This window comes from Entelurus aequoreus, linkage group LG07 (assembly GCF_033978785.1).
Source record: "Entelurus aequoreus isolate RoL-2023_Sb linkage group LG07, RoL_Eaeq_v1.1, whole genome shotgun sequence".
Taxonomy (NCBI): Eukaryota; Metazoa; Chordata; class Actinopteri; order Syngnathiformes; family Syngnathidae; genus Entelurus; species Entelurus aequoreus.
The window spans coordinates 65,750,356-65,768,025 of record NC_084737.1 but is presented as its reverse complement, the minus strand read 5'-3'; the positions used below and the strand labels follow the sequence as shown (position 1 = coordinate 65,768,025).

Here is a 17,670-nt window from a genome sequence, read left to right as displayed (position 1 = left end):
ATACATGAAATACGCTGAGTTGCTCACATTACTAACAGTTGCACTTGCACATATGCACAAGGCAAACAGTTAACACTTGTCTTGCAGTAGTTGCTGAGAGGTCAGAAGCAACACAAAGTGTCATTTTCATTCTGATATTTCCTATATTTACCATAGAATAGCAGATTCATTCAAGTAGAGGCCTTTCTTTTAACTATATAAATGATCTCCTAAGTTTCCTCACTGGTACTTGTATCAACATTGTGGTCAAGCAGTACCCTGGTTTTTATTTGCTTTATGATCTTTCTTTTTTTTAATCAATAAAATAATGTGCTTCTTTTCAACCTTGATTATATGGGTTCGCTTTCCTCAAAAAACATTTGACCTTGTGTGCTGCTGGCCGACCACTGTACATACTAGAAAAGGTTAAAGTAATTACAGCTTTTTTGTTCAATAACCACCTTTTCCCCCTGCTTATTTGAAGGTCAGCTGCACTTTTTTTTTTGGAAATGTTGCCTATTGTTCACATTATGAGGGAATAGAAAACAAAAGTTTAGGTTTTTTTTTGCTTTCTAATTTGTAATAATCGTCTCGTTCTAAGTCGCTAGCAATGTAGCTAATGGGAGCTATCCATTTTGCCCTTAAATCACTCTAAAAACGCATCCAAAAACTGCCAGCAATACTTCATTTACGTTCCGTAACCTGTATAATAACAAAGCTGCAGCGACATTGTTATTGTAAGAGCGAACACTGAGGAACTTTTCTTTTATCAATCAATCAATCAATCAATGTTTATTTATATAGCCCTGAATCACAAAAGTCTGAAAGGGCTGCACAAGCCACAACGACATTCTCGGCACAGAGCCCACACAAGGGACGTCGATGTGAATGACTATGAGAAACCTTGGGGAGGATCGCATATGTGGGTAACCCCCCCTCTAAGTACAGTCCCTAGTGGATCCAACATAACAGTGAGAGTCCAGTCCATAGTGGGGCCAGCAGGAGACCATCCCGAGCGGAGACAGGTCAGTAGCGCAGAGACGTCCCCAACCGATGCATAGTAACACGTCGCCGTACGACAGCATTAGCCGCAAGCTAGCTTCTGCTTCAACAACTGAATGGCTTTTAGGTTTGTAATGCACAACACAATGCAACAGGACATTAATCTGTACTGAATGAAAAACATGGACAATCATATTCCAGTGTATTTGTACTAACAAGAATGACATGCCGCATGTATCATGATCAATATTATCATAACTTCGTCGATGGTCATGCGTGCCGGGGTTGTTTTTTTCCAGTTGATTTTGGGTAAGAATGCAATTTTTGACAACATAGCTTTTACAAGCAGCAGTTCATATATTCCAGCTATCCATATATTCAGCTTTAAAAGATAAGGTTGTGAATCCTCATTTGTCCAAAAATAGCCATCTTTGTTGCCTATTACCTATTACCTGTGTGCCACGATTAGAACACACACGTGTTAGTTTACGGGAAGTACGAACACACATTTATGGCCGGAAGTTAGAAGTGCGTTGCTATAAATAAAAATGAACTCCAGCTTACATGCTGGAATTTCAACCGTTGTTTCCGCTGGTCTGGATCAATGTGTCCATCACTTAAAAGGTCCGCCAGAAAACAATGACTCGAGCTCTTGCTCGGAGCGGAACATTCATACTTTGTAGTCCAGTCGTTGTTAAAAAGTCTGATTTTTGCAAATTATTTAGATTTTTTTTCAGGGTGAATGAGTAGACTTCTATTTACCCAACTGCTGCTTCATTGTGGCACATGCCTCGCTGGAGTACTGCATTAATTATCAACCCCAGTTTTAATGGTTTCATCAAAGATATTTGGGTGATGTTCGGCGGGCCAAATGAAAAGCTTTAGCGAGCCGGATGTGGCCCGCCAGTTGACTAGAGCTGCATTAAGTCAAGCCCTCAATCAGAGAGAGAGGGAAGAGCTCCCCCCCTCATAGAGTGCGCATAATAACACAGACGTGTGACATACAGTGACATAAATGCTGCTAAAAGCAGCTGCTGTTAAGCACTTCTGAATCGACCGGAGAGTCAGGTGCACACAATGTTGTGACCGGGTGAATCTATATAATGTGTATGAAGTTTATTTTTGATCATGCCTGGGAAAAAAATAGCAGTGACGACTTTAAGATATATATTTAAATGGTGTACATTTTCAAAAGATAAATTATAATACTTTTTTTGGAGAGGCTGAGGGGTTGTTTCATTTGCAATCTGGGAACGCCTCCACAATTTAACACCTTGCAGGCAGAGGCCTCGATTTTGATTAAACATAGTATTGGAAACCATGGAATGCGTGCTGTGTCGGTTATGACAAACACATCATCTGTTCGTATGTCTACAATACCACCCGCCTTATATTAATATATATCTATGAAGCACATATTGATAACTCACAAAAAGCTCTCTTTGGCACAATAGTAAAGCTGCAAAGCCGGGCCTCAATCAAACCAGGATGAAATATGAGGCAGCTCTTGTGAGAGGTGAAGGGAAACTGACAAAGAACATATTTATAACACATCCAGTATCTTTCTTCTGCTGACTTGCTGGGATCAGCCAGAGAAAAGGGGCCGCTGTGGTTGCTGCTGCTTGTGGTTTCAGTGAAGCGTATATGGTGGGAATGTTCTTGTCTCATTCTGCTAGTGTGGCTTCTGCGTGCCAGTCCAATATCTTAAAACACCACACCAGGCTTTGGCTACAGCCAATTACCCTGCTTTTGGCACATGTATTGAGGAAGACTTAGGGGGAAACCGTGCAAGGAACCTCCCTGATTGTGCGAGCCCATCACGTAGTACTCTGACAAAGGATGCAATATTTACACAAAAACATTAATTTTTATAAGCAACAAAAAAAACATGAATTAAATATTCAAGACTATTCTTGTGCTTTATTATTTCTTATTGTTTTTGCACATTAATGCCTATAAACCTTTTTGGAATCATATACAGTTCTGTGTAACAATATTGTTAGTGGAGCTGCACAAATTTGATGGATTATTTGGGTATTTTCTATTCATTTCTACCAAGAAAATCCCATCAAGAAAAACCATTGCAAGTTAAAACAAAACAACGAGGAGTCTAATAGGGCTACAGCTATCAAATATTTTAGTAAATCGATCATTCTACTGAAAATCCCTTCAGTTAATCGAGTAATCGGATAAAATACTTGTGCTTGGTTAAGGATAAATTATTGGTACACAAGAGAAAATAAGACATTTCACTTAATAATGAACAAGCAATTGGTTTCCTTTTGAAATGACTAAGACTAAATTACATAAGAACCCTAAACGTAAACCGGCTGACTAGAAATAAGACATAATTCTTCATAATATTTTGAGTTTTTGTAGTGTTTAAACTAAAAAGTTACTTAAAAACTACTGCAGTGAAGCACATTAAATGCTATTGTTACTTGATATTTTATCATCAACCAAAAGTGAGACACATACTCCCTTTAATTGGCTGCTAGAAATTAGCAGCTACTGATTAGAGAGTTAAAATGTTTTTATTTGCCATATCTTTAACTCACAGCTCTGTTGTGATATTATCATGTAATAAAAATAATAATAAAGAAAAGTTAAACATATGTTTTAAGTATCGTACTATCAACATATAGGGCATTACATACATATATATATATATACGTATATATATATATATATATATATATATATATATATATATATATATATATATATAGTATATATATATATATATATATATATATATATATATATATATATATATATATATATATATATATATATATATACATATATATATATATATATATACGTATATATATATATATATACATATATATATATATATATATATATATATATATATATATATATATATATATATATATATATATATATATATATATATATATATATATATATATATATATATATATATATATATATATATGATAGATATATATATATATATAGTAGTATCAACATAGTGGGCATTACAAATATAGCAGTATCAACATTGCGCATTACATATATGGTAGTATCAACAATTCAGCGCTTTCTCATTACAATATGCCTTTTTAATGTAGTTTTCCATTTTTGTGTGTATTTATTTCTACAACGTGCCAGGTTTGTGCACAAAACACAGTGATGGTAATGCAGACTCCATGGTCTTGTGGAGGCAGATCTCCGCGTGCAATACTTCATCTTTCGTGATCGCTTGTATTTGATTTCAGAATAAATGCACAAACCAAGACACGCCCCCGCCCGCTTCTAATGCATACCTGTATTTGCTAAATATATTGCCAAAGGTGCTAAATTAGAATGACAGATCTCGTCTGCTACGTTTCTCGCAAAGCAGGTGTGTGTGTGAGGTGTGTTACAATGGCACAGTTGCGATACACACTTTCACTATAATTTGTTTATGAATGAGGGCGGATCGGAATTTTGTGGCAAGGCAAATTTTATTTGTTTATAAATGTCCCCCTTAAATCAATGAATGCACGGGAAACACTGCGTCCACTTTATCCTTCCTCTGCGTCGGTGACGCAAGCACAATGGACCCCATTAAAAGTCGTCATGCTTTAGTAGTCACATTTTTTTAATCGATTTACTTGAAATTACTTGATGAATCGCTTCCCCCTTAGAGTCTATGTATAAGGACACAATTAAATAAAACAACAGTATGCTTTCTGAACGTGGGTGTGATTGTTTTCGTGAAAAAGATTGTGCCAGGTTATCGCGAAAAAAAAATCTTAGCAAGAAAATTGTGATTTACATTTTTTACAGAATCCTGCAGCCCTAACTGTTAAATCCGTTGTATTTGTTTCCAAATTCTGTTTTAATTTATAAAATGTTTATTGAATAATAGCAAAAACCCTTACATTTATTGGTGCAATACATCATTGGACAATTATTATCAGCAAATGTATTAATGAGTACAAAGTGCTTAAGTCTTTTTTAAATTTGAAACGATTATTTTTTATTACAGCTGCTGTCCTGTCTGCACTTAGAGCTTAGTGGTGTCATTGACAACAACACAGGCAGATGAAATGTGTTGCGATAGTATGAGTAGTCCTGGCTAGCAATAGCTTCATAGTTTGTTCACAGCCTTAGCTAATGCTTTAAGTGGCCTTTCCGGCATTGTTAAGTTCTAGGGGTTGGTTGATTGTTTTGAGGACGATGACAGCATTTCAGTCACATTTACGTAAATGTCCGTGATATTACACGTTTAACAGTAGATCCCGCATTTATTGACCAATTATGTGATTCCGTTAACGCTGAAATCATAGTGTCAACATATTACATTATATGTCAACTGAAGTTACTTGTTAATTATGTTATCATGATTATAATTATATTGCAGAATGGCAACTAAGGTAGGATGGGTTGAGCCAATCTTGGACCGCAAAAATGAATGCACACATCGTTTCAGAGAGTGCTTCAGGAAGGCTAATTGCCAGAAATGTCTCCAGCATGACATCAAATCATCTTTAATAATGTGCTGAGAATTTATTCAAGGTAAGACTCCATGGTTGAATTAAACTCAGAAACTTTCACATTCTGTGGTTTTGGGTAGCAATTAATTTAGCAATAGAGTTAAGGGCCTCGACAGTAAACTCATTAATGTCTATACTGTATGTGAACAATAGCTATAAACTGGGGTACTTGCATTTATCGACTTGAGTGAGACGTTTTATGTTTATATGTGTCTTAAGAGGATGAAGCATCCTGTGACTAATCCATTAAACTAACAAGCACTATTTTAGGCATAAATGAAATGGAACTAAATGTTCAGGTATTAATTAAATGTATGAAGACAGATGATTAAGTACCTGTTGACAAAAGAAGAATCTCGCAAAAAGGTTTTCTTTCTTTGCTTTTTTTGAAAGACAATGCATTTTACAACCATCCAATCCTTTCAAACGCAATAAACCTTGAGTTCTCATTAGTTTTTTTCTACCATTGCTACTGGAAGGCCAAGTACTTTTAATTATCCTAAATAAGTAAACAAATAATAAAAGTATAATTGACGCTTAATCTCTGTTAGCAAACATTTGCACTTCAATAAATAGTGAACATCTTGAACTGCAGTTTTTTGCCCAGATGGAAAAACTGGATCGAGTGGTTTGTTTTGTTGTTTTATGGGGGTTTTTTGCCATCACTTTCCAACAAATTGGGCATACTTGCTCGTTCGGTTGTGTTAATGAGCCCATCTTGCTCACTCGTTTGAAGCAGAAATATTCCCACACCGGATATTTGGCTTTGCAATCATCTTTTTTCCTCCTAGGTTTTGTAACCTTGCGGTGTTTCTCACTAGCGAGTCACGACGAGAGAGGAGGCTCTCTGGCTGTGCATCAGCGTGTCAGCGAGCGGTCCAGCCTCCTCCCACCGAGACAATGGCTGGATGGAGGACAAGAGGGTTCACTCCGTTCATTTAATTTTGCTATTGAATAATGGCATGTCAGTGCTGAGAGCGATGCACAGAGTGAACCCTCTGTTTGGAAGAGACTGACCAAAAAAACAAACACACGAATATGGCAATTTATCGAGTTCATTTTTATTTATCATTCAATTATTTGGTTTATTTAAAATCGTCCCATGCTTAATCTTGGGTGACATACACATATGTGCATGTTTACACCAGATTGATGAACTTCACTTTGAGGTAGGGCTGGGCGATAGATCGAATATACTCAATATATCGCGGGTTTGTCTCTGTGCGATATAGAAAATGATTATATCGTGTTATTCAAGTATACGTTCTCACGCAGTTGCTTTTAGCTGCGGGCATTACACTGCAGGCGTTTCTCAGGCTTTCTTGTCTTTCCTTCACACAGTGACATAAAACAAGCGCACCTTGTTACATACGTCACATACTGTCGCGCATGCAACGTCATACGCTCTTGCGGAGCAGAGAGGTAGCGACAGGGGTAACGTTAGCTGTGGTGCTAGCGGAGCGGTGCGAGTGGTAATACGAGAGAAAGAAGGTGCGAATCTTGTAACAAATGAAGGAAGAATTAATTCCCAAGAAAAACAGCACAGGGTCCAACGTCTGGCGGTGGTTTAGCTTCAAGCGGTAAGATGTTGAACAGACAACCGTAATATGTCAAGTATGCGGCAAAAGCGTTGCTACAAAAAGTAGCAGCACTGCTAATTTGTAGCATAATTTGAAAAGTCACCCGCTAGAGAATGAGGAGTGCTTGAAACTCTGCATGTCAACATCGCCGTTCGGTGCCACACCCACAAAATGCCCAAGCAACCATTTCCAGATCAACACCGTATGAAATAAATTTTCAACAACAGAAGGAGATAAAGTCCGCAGTATCCTACCACATAGCAAAGGACATACACTATTTGATTTCCTATTATGCAGCTAATTTTTATTTGACAATTATTGAAATATATTGTGTGACATCATGCACAAAAGTGCACTTTATTTGTTTTAAACTATTGTAGTGGCGTTCTGTACAAAAATTGCACTTTAATTTAGTGTTGTCTTGGTATGTCATCTTAGTGACATCATGCACAAAAGTGCACTCATAGCTTGTTTTAAAATATCTCTGACAATCTTGCACTTTCTGTTTTGGAAATTGCATGAATGTTTGTGCCACTGCTTAATAACTGTTTAATAAATACAGTTTTGGTAAAATGACTTAGTTGTGATTTCCCTCTCTGCATGAAAGTTTAAAATTACCATACATTAATGCAGTATGAACAAGAATGTTTTAATGTAGACACATAGAATCATCATACTGGTGTGATTATATACATCAAGTGTTCATTCAAGGCTAAGGCAAAATATCGAGATATATATCATGTATTGTGACATGGCCTAAAAATATCGAGACATTAATAAAAGGTCATATCACCCAGCCCTACTTTGAGGTTTTTAAAAGATAGTATTTTTACTAACAAAAACGGCGTTGTCATGTCAGTGAGCGACCAAAATGACATGTTTTATTCCAAAACGGTTTTATGTAAGAAGCCCCTGACTGTGTTTCTGATGAGACAACATTTCACTATTTACTGCGTACCTTCTGTCAGCATAATTTCAAAGTGCAGAGTATAAGAAGTGCTCTCAGCAGCCAGTACACCAGCCAGTCACCTTGCTTTCAAGCACAATTGGATTGCACACAGTGAAATATCTATTTTACAACACAGGTCGCCACACCAGCGCCTTTATTACGGCACCTTGTGCACAGTCTGACACAGCTCGGAATCCACAGCCAAGCATTATAATGGCCAATCATCACGGCTATTCAGGGTGAAGGTGAACAAAAATACACCCAAGTGATGGCATCTAGGTGAAAAACAGTAAGAGGAAATTCAAACACAGCGTGTGTAAAGACAAATCATCCGACAAATACTCAAGAGTGCCAGACTGTAGTGAAAATGGATTGTATTTTCCGTTCCTTCTATTCACTACATATTCATGCTAGCAGGGAGCTGACACGACTCCAACAGACATGAATCATTAAAAAGCAAATAACTAAAGCTATTACGTTTCTCTTATGATTAATCTGCAAGCCCTTGGACACATTAACATTCAGTAGACGGGGTGTGTCACTCGTCATTTTCACCGCTGCTGCTGCCTGAGCTCAATTTGAAACACTATAAAAACACCCTGGCCTCTTCTAACCCCCTGAACTGGCCTGAAAATGGGGATTTTCGTCTCACTGACGAAAAAAACAACATAATAGAACAGAGTAAAATGTCCTACACGGCCGTTATCAAACAGACATATTAAACGTTTCAGTCTTTACCAAGCAACCAAGCAAGCAGAAGCCAAAACGCATGAATGATTGGAAACAGCGAAACACGTTAGGTTGTTTAAGGCCATTAAACGTAATGCCCTGATTTACCAAGCAATGCTTTTAGGCTCTTGAGTAATTCAATTTAATGTAGGTGTTGACTAACACTGTGACACTTTGACAAGCAGGCAAAGGCAGGCTCCCGTGTCACCATAAAGACGAAGGAAGGGCTTGGAATAAACAAGTGAGTTGTTGGCACTCTAGGGAAATAAATCACAAGCATTACAAGGATAGGTGACGTTTTTTGGTTTGTTTGTTTTTTTTTGCTCTACTAGCTAAGTTGGCGCCATACATACTGTAGTCAAAGCTCAACAAGGTTCTAAGTGAATGATGGTTCATAACAGGGATGGCCTAAAATCTATATTGTGATATATATTACAGCCTCCAGCGATTACAATATAGTATACATAATATATCATTTTGGCATATAAATGATACATGAAACAGGTCACAGGCTGCTAATTAGGCTGCTGAAGTATGCGGTAACAAGTGTCATTTCGGGTTGCATTTTTTCTTAAAACTATTATTAATTTACTGTTAGTAGCTGGTTACTTTTTGTTGTTCACATATTTTTATCTACACTTCTGTAAAAATGTAATAAGCACTTATTCATCGGTTTCAAAAGTGTATACCAGTTTTCGACGATACTTCAAAAACGTAAAGGCCTTGTCATACCGATATACTTACACTTCAAATGTTCAAAGTCATTTAATGATAACATTTTAATAATCATTCAATGAAAAACACAGGATGGCAGTGTAATAAGATCAATTAAATATTTAAATAATTTCCTTCCCTTTTTTATTTTGAGCAAAACAAAGTCAATACTCAAGTAAAAAAATAGTAAACATAAGCAATAACTGGCTTTACAGCCCTTACCTTTGGGCTGATACCTGTGTTGACCAGTTTTACGCGTGTAAATGATAGAATGTCCAGTAATGTAGAACTGTGTTTGGATATGACAATCCGTTTATTCCAAGCTATCTAAATTAAATCAAATGTAACTTATATAACAAAGTATGCTAACCTTGAATGGCACATTATCACAGCATTGTCACCACATGACACGACACGACATGACACGGTCAAAAACTGTTTGTCCTCCAATCTCCCTGCCCATGCTCACACCTGAACCCAATTTAAGGAGGCTACCATGGTAACCGCACCATAGAAACAGTCCCCTCCTTGTCAACACTTCCTGGTTCTTAACAGGAAGTGGGCGGAGCAATCTGCCGAAAAGGAAATTCAACATGCTGAACCCAACAATCAATTTAGAGAAAATAAAATAAAAACAATATAAACAAATAAGGATATTTGGCTCCAACACTGGCCATTAAACTCCACCTGTCTGTAGGGACTAATTTCATAGGTTTGTAAACAAAAACAAACAACAAAAAAAAGAGTTTGTGATGATAAGAAATATCGATCTAATCAATGTAGTATCAACCACATATACAAATACATACTTGCTATTGTTATTGTCAATATGTGTATGGATTCGTCCACCCTGTTTACATTCAATAGATCTAGCCTTAGCGTGGCTTCTTGTATCCTACTACGATGTGTAGTGTGGCATGTTTAACTATACCGCGTCCTCCAGTGATAATGATACTTGTAGGAAACATACTTGGGCTCAATTCAAATCCCTACTTGACCCTCCCCTTTGGCTCTAGCATCTAGTGCAATGGCAAAGTATTGCAAATATGCCCCTATGCATACGGACGTCGCTCGAGTCTAGCTATGTCATCAACCCTCGACGTTTGCCAGCAGTGACGTAAGGCAGATGCGACAAATGTTTGACTACTTTCAAGATGCCGTCACACGCTTGTGATCTTCTTATTTTCTTTCGCCTGTCTTCATTCAGAAGAAGACCAATTAGAAGAAGTTTTTTTTGCGAAATGTACAAAAAAATTTGTAAAATGTGTTTCATTGTGTATTCGTGTTTGAAGCCAACAGTTACGTGCTGTAGCAGAGGTTGTGAAGTCTGACTAAAGCCACAAGTGCCATTATTATGAAACCCATTAATTACGCTTATTACTTACATTTGTACGCTTCTGTTTTTTTTGGTCTACCATCTTTCTCCTCGCACTATATAGTGTAGGGAAGTCTGCGAGCTGACTTTGGTAGATAATTTGAACGCCTCTTGATTGACGTGAATGCGCAAAACCGAGGAGGCGGGCGAAAACAAGGGCAGAGGAGGGGTATTCGAATTGAGCCTTTATTTGTCACCATGGAGGCGAGGATTAGTGACTTGAACTGTGTCGAAATGTTAGCAAGAACGCTACAGTGTGTTGAGGAGGCGGTCATTGGCTTGTCACAGCGAGAATGTGTCATCAACATGCACTATCAAGATATCAAGCTTTATCGTCAGCCAAATTTCTATCATTTATATCGTATATCCCTAGTTCATAACAAGTCTAAATATCTTCCTATTCCTCGTTTAGCCACAAGGGGTGATGGTGCTGGCAGCATGGCACAAATTGCTAGTCTTTTTAGCGAATAGGACATCTGATTCTGTCTAATAATTTAACCTTTTCTGCATATGTCTGATTAGAAATACTACAAATGACATGGAAAAAGTGCAATAATATTATTTTAACATTTAACATGTTTGGATACATCAATAAGAGTCTAATATAAGTAACTTAATGAGGATTGCATTGGCAATTATCCATGCATTTGGGGATGGAATGCAGTAAGTGTGTGTGTGTGTGTGTGTGTGTGTGTGTGTGTGTGTGTGTGTGTGTGTGTGTGTGTGTGTGTGTGTGTGTGTGTGTGTGTGTGTGTGTGTGTGTGTGTGTGTGTGTGTGTGTGTGTGTGTGTGTGTGTGTGTGTGTGTGTGTGTGTGTGTGTGTGTGTGTGTGTTGCGTTGACATTCAACTATCTTTCTCGAACGAGACTGACCTTATATTTAATGGCACTGCTTTAAAAAGGAATGATTTGGCATGAAAACCATACAGCAGGGTTACTCCACTGACAGCTCTGGAGTTCAGTTCACTTCAAAACTTGGGAGCGACTAACATTTTCATTAAGGACGTTCCGATCAGTTTTAGGATGCCGATTCCGATACCAATCATCCATGAGAGAGATCGGCCGATACCGATCACATTGTTCAATGGATTTATGTTAAGTGCTATTGACAGTTTAACAATATCGACACAATATTTAAACTACTTCCTTATTCTATTGTATTATATTAAAAAAAATAGTTTGAGCAAAAAATAAATTAACCGTTCACAAACTGAACAAAAGTAACAACTGCTATCTACTGCTTTTTGGCTTAAAAGTCCTCCCATGTCCAGAGAATTATTCACTGAGTTTGTAAACATTAACAAAAACTACAAAAAGTGATTTTGACAAAATAAAAATATCCATCTAATCACTCTAGTATTGATCACATACTGATCTACCCTTGGTATAAACACCTAATAAACAAAAGGTGAGTGCCCCTAAGAAAAGGCATTGAAGCTTGCAAAGTAAACAAAAACAGAATGCTGGACGACAGCAAAGACTTACAGCGAGTGGAGCAGAGACGCCGTCCACAAAGTACATCCGTACATGACATGACAATCAACAATGTCCCCACAAAGAAGGATAGCGTCCGCACAACTTAAATAGTCTTGATTGATAAAACAAAGCAGGTGCGGGGAATAGCGCTCAAAGGAAGACATGAAACTGCGACAGGAAAATACAGACAAAACAGGAAAAGCCAGCAAAATAGAAGCGCAAGACAAGAACTAAAACACTATGCACAAGAAAACACCAAAAAACTCAAAATAAGTCACGGCGTGATGTGACAGGTCGTGACAGTACACCTACTTTGAGACAATAGCTATAGTAATGCATGGTTGGTTATGGTTTAAATTCATATACAACAATTGCGACAACAACTTTTTATTGTCTACAGAGTTTAATTTTTCAATGATTTCTGCTGGTGGTGTGCCTCTGGATTTTTTCAATGGAAAAAATGTGCCTTGGCTCAAAAAAGGTTGAAAAACACTGCATTAGGGCAATAGGTAAGCTGGAGCCTATCCCAGCTGACTTGGGGCGAGAAGCAGGGTACACCCTGGACTGGTCGCCAGCCAACCACAGGACACATTTAGACAAAAGTAAGAAAATAAAACAGAATCTGGGGATAAACAGCAGGAAATTCCACAATATATGCCCCAGTTTTTTTAACCGTAGGAGAGGCCCTGACCAGAAAATGTTCTCTATTATGGGGACAGCGCGTTGTGTCCTTGAGCAAGACACTTCACCCTAGCTCCTGATGGGTTGTGGTTAGGGCCTTGCATGGCAGCTCCCGCCATCAGTGTGTGAATATGTGTGTGAATGGGTGAATGTGGAAATAGTGTCAAAGCGCTTGGAGTACATTGAAGGTAGAAAAGCGCTATACAAGTACAACTATGGAACTCTCTACCTGACACTTTCAAAAAACAAACAAAATTGGGGCTAGTTGAGCAACAATTGTGTTCCCATGTTTAGTGTTTACTAATTTTTACTTATTGGTTCTTATCTAGTTTACACTTTGTCTGTGTTATTATTATTATTGGCTTTTATCTAGTTTGCACTTTAGAATACAATAGAATAGAAAGTACTTTATTGATCCCTGGGGGAAATTCAGCACCACAGTTCGCTCACAATAAACTATAAACACTTAGGTATTTTGTACATGTGAATAATATAAATACAGTCTATTATACATTCAAGTACAGTCAAAAAGGAACATATGCATTATACAGTCTGATGGCTGTCGGTATGGACTTTGTCTGTTATTATTATTATTGGCTTTTATCTACTTTGCACTTTGTCTGTTTTATTACTATTATCATAATTATCGACTCCTCTTTGCCTCATTTTTTTAACTTTCCTATTTTAATTATGTTAGATCTGTGTTGTTATTGGGGACAAAAGTGTTGTAGATTAGCTTTGGCTACAAACACTATGATGCATGCATTGGATGACTGTTTCAGATAGCTATGTTTCTGTATCTGTCCCTATTTAAAAAAAAAAAGTTCATTTATTTATTTATTTCAGGCAATGACATTAAAAAGTACAAAGTTGACAACACATAATAATATAAATGAATATAGTGCAAAAGGTAATGTATAGTATGTAATGCATAATTGTCCAGTTTTGCCTGAAAGGGAGTGGGAAGAAGATAATGTATTTAATCCCACCCCCAGTTCTCCATTCAGTGATTATTCACATGAGTTTCACTCTTACTATGTTCAAGGATTATAGTACAGATGTTGTATCATAGTGGCATTACCACAGGTAACAATAATTATTACACTGTAACAATAATTTGTATCAACAATGTAGGAATAATGAATTTACCAACAATGGTAATAGTGGGCTGGCTCAGGGTGGAGGACAGAGTAAAACAACTTGCACTGAGCCTAGTCTATAAAATCCGCTACACCTCCCTGATACAGAAGTACTTGTCAAACTACTTCCTTAACGTAAATGACCGCCATAACCACAACACCAGAGGGAGCTCCACTAACCACGTTAAACCCAGATTCCGATCTAACAAATGTCTTAACTCATTCTCTTTCTATGCCACATCAACATGGAATGCACTCCCAACAGGTGTAAAAGAAAGGGCATCTCTATCCTCCTTCAAAACCGCACTAAAAGAACACCTCCAGGCAACTTCAACCCTAAACTAACACCCTCCCCTCCCTTCCCCTTCCTCATCATACCTCTTCGGATTGTAAATAATCAAATGTAGACACTTTTTCTTATACTTTCTGATCTCTCTCTCTCTGTGTCCACTACTTGCTGTACATATCCTACCAAGTCAGTACTACACTGTTCCAATGTCCATTTGTCTGATGATGCAATTGTTGATGACTGAAGTGTTGATACCAACCAAACCTAACCCCCCCCCCCCATATCCCACACTTGAGATTGTAAATAATGTAAATAATTCAATGTTTATACTCTGATGATTATCTTTTGTGATGACTGTATTATGAAAGTATTGTATATCTGTATCATGAATCAATTTAAGTGGACCCTGACTTAAACAAGTTGAAAAACGTATTCGGGTGTTACCATTTAGTGGTCAATTGTACGGAATATGTACTTCACTGTGCAATCTACAAAGAAAAGTCTCAATCAATCAATCAATCAATCATAATTATTGACTCCTCTTTGCCTCATTGTTTTTACTTTCCTATTTTAATGATGTTAGATCTGTGTTGTTGTTGGGGACAAAAGTGTTGTAGATTAGCTTTGGCTACAAACACTATGATGCATGCATTGGATGACTGTTTCAGATATCTATGTTTCTGTATCTGTCCCTATTTCAAACCAAAACAAAAAAACAACAACCCATTTACCATTTACTATACAGCCAAAAACAAACAACATAATGAATACCATCATCTTAAATTCACATCAGTGATGACAACTTATTGACCATTGCTTGTTTTGAACTTCACAGCCTTCTAAATCTTGACAAAGTCTACAATTGTCCTCATTGTTGACCACTTATTCAGTAATATGACAAGTTCAAGTCTTCATTAAGTACAATATTACCCAAGAGTAAAACAACTTGCACTGAGCCTAGTCTATAAAATCCGCTACACCTTCCTGATACCGAAGTACATGTCAAACTACTTCCATAACGTAAATGACCGCCATAACCACAACACCAGAGGGAGCTCCACTAACCACGTTAAACCCAGATTCCGATCTAACAAAGGTCTTAACTCATTCTCTTTCTATGCCACATCAATATGGAATGCACTCCCAACAGGTGTAAAAGAAAGGGCATCTCTATCCTCCTTCAAAACCGCACTAAAAGAACACCTCCAGACAACTTCAACCCTAAACTAACACCCTCCCCTCCCTTCCCCTTCCTCATCATACGTCTTCGGATTGTAAATAATCAAATGTAGACACTTTTTCTTATGATTTCTGATCTCTCTCTCTCCACTACTTGCTGTACATATCCTACCAAGTCAGTCCTACACTGTTCCAATGTCCATTTCACTGATGATGCAATTGTTGATGACTGAAGTGTTGATACCAACCAAACCTAAACCCCCCCCCCCCCTCCATATCCCACACCCCAGATTGTAAATAATGTAAATAATTCAATGTATATACTCTGATGATCACCTTGTGTGATGACTGTATTATGATGATAGTATATATCTGTGTCATGAATCAATTTAAGTGGACCCCGACTTAAACAAGTTGAAAAACTTATTCGGGTGTTACCATTTAGTTGTCAATTGTACGGAATATGTACTTCACTGTGCAATCTACTAATAAAAGTTTCAATCAATCAATCAATCAGACAACATAGCAATAATGGTAATAGACAACATAGCAATACTATGTAAATACTAAATAAACCAAAACAAAAAAACAACAACCCATTTACCATTTACCATACAGCCAAAAACAAACAACATAATGAATACCATCATCTTAAATTCACATCAGTGATGACTACTTATTGACCAGGGCTTGTTTTGAACTTCACAGCCTTCTAAATCTTGACAAAGTCTACAATTGTCCTCATTGTTGACCACTTACTCTGTAATATTACAAGCTCAAGTCTTCATTAAGTACAATATTACCCAAGCAGCTATACGGGATTAGCCTTCTAAGTAGTTGAAAGGCAGTAGATTGGCACACAAAAGGCAGCATGATGATAGCAGTGAGCTAATAATCACAATGGCTCCAAGGGCTCCGACTACTACCTGGAACACACACACACTGTGGATGCCATTTCAAACGGGAAAAGCTCGCTGTGCTGGGTTACATCGGCGTTATATACAAGCTGAAAACACACACGTTGTTCTGAACACACGCCGGAATGATTGCGCCGCATGTGCTTGACGCTAACCGCTGGGAGGGATCAGTTTGCAGCCAGACAATACACCGCTCCACGCTGGCATTCCCCAATCAGTGCTAGCAGCTAGCCGGCTAGCTGTGATTGCTAACCCGCTCCAGAGCGCAGGACAGCCCGGTCTCAAAGGCTAACTTGGCCAGCCTGGTGCTAACAGGCGAATTAGCCCCAGTGGCTAACAACCGCAGTTATACGTTTGACTAAGGAGACATGACACCAGTGGACGCTCACTTACCTTCGGGAGCTTGATCTACAACATCTGTGATGTGTTTGGCGTAGTGGCTGCAACAACAAACAATAGCAGCGAGTAGCAAAGCAGAGCAATTAGCCAACGTTAGTTAGCCACTATAGCTGCAGCGTGCCTTTGGTCGTCTGCCCGTGAACGCAGCACCTTTGAGACGATGCTGTCATAAATGATGGAGTTGGAATTAAAAAGAGGGAGTAATGTAATGGTAGCCGGGGATGCTGGGACTAGTGTGTGTGAGAGGCACTCAGCAGCATGACAGCATCTTTCTTCATGTTGGGGTGAGAGAACACTTGAAGGGGCTCTCCAAAGTTCAGCCGGTAAAATATCGTCACCCACTGGCCAGAAGTGAGAATACCACAACATTGTGGGAACACACTACTCACTGTATTCGTGGTGCGTTCAATTGCATGCACTTTGTTATGGAAGTAGAATTGTATACATTTTATTTGTATATATTTTCAAATCTCAAACATATATTTACAAGTAATGCGTTTATTTATACAAATTATTTATTTATTTGTATATTGATTGATTGATTGATTGATTAAAACTTTTATTAGTAGATTGCACAGTACAGTACATATTCCGTACTAAATGGTAACACCCGAATAAGTTTTTCAACTTGTTTAAGTCGGGGTCCACGTAAATCAATTCATGGTATATCACATTCGTATTTGTATATTTATGAATATATGCATATGTATTAATATCATATTGATATATATATAAGTTGATGTGACAATTCTACT

The 17,670-nt window shown here is 37.7% G+C and overlaps 1 protein-coding gene across 2 annotated transcripts in view; it reads right to left on the bottom strand.

Moving 5' to 3' along the window:
• The window catches only part of rerea (arginine-glutamic acid dipeptide (RE) repeats a), a 312,621-nt gene extending 295,395 nt beyond the window's left edge, over positions 1-17,226 (bottom strand). The window contains exon 1 of one of the 2 annotated variants that reach the window (XM_062054272.1): positions 16,910-17,226. The gene's annotated coding sequence lies outside the window, so the exon portion shown is untranslated. The remainder of the gene's footprint in view (positions 1-16,909) is intronic. The other variant, XM_062054270.1, reaches the window with a different exon arrangement.
• Between the last annotated feature and the right edge of the window lie 444 nt (positions 17,227-17,670).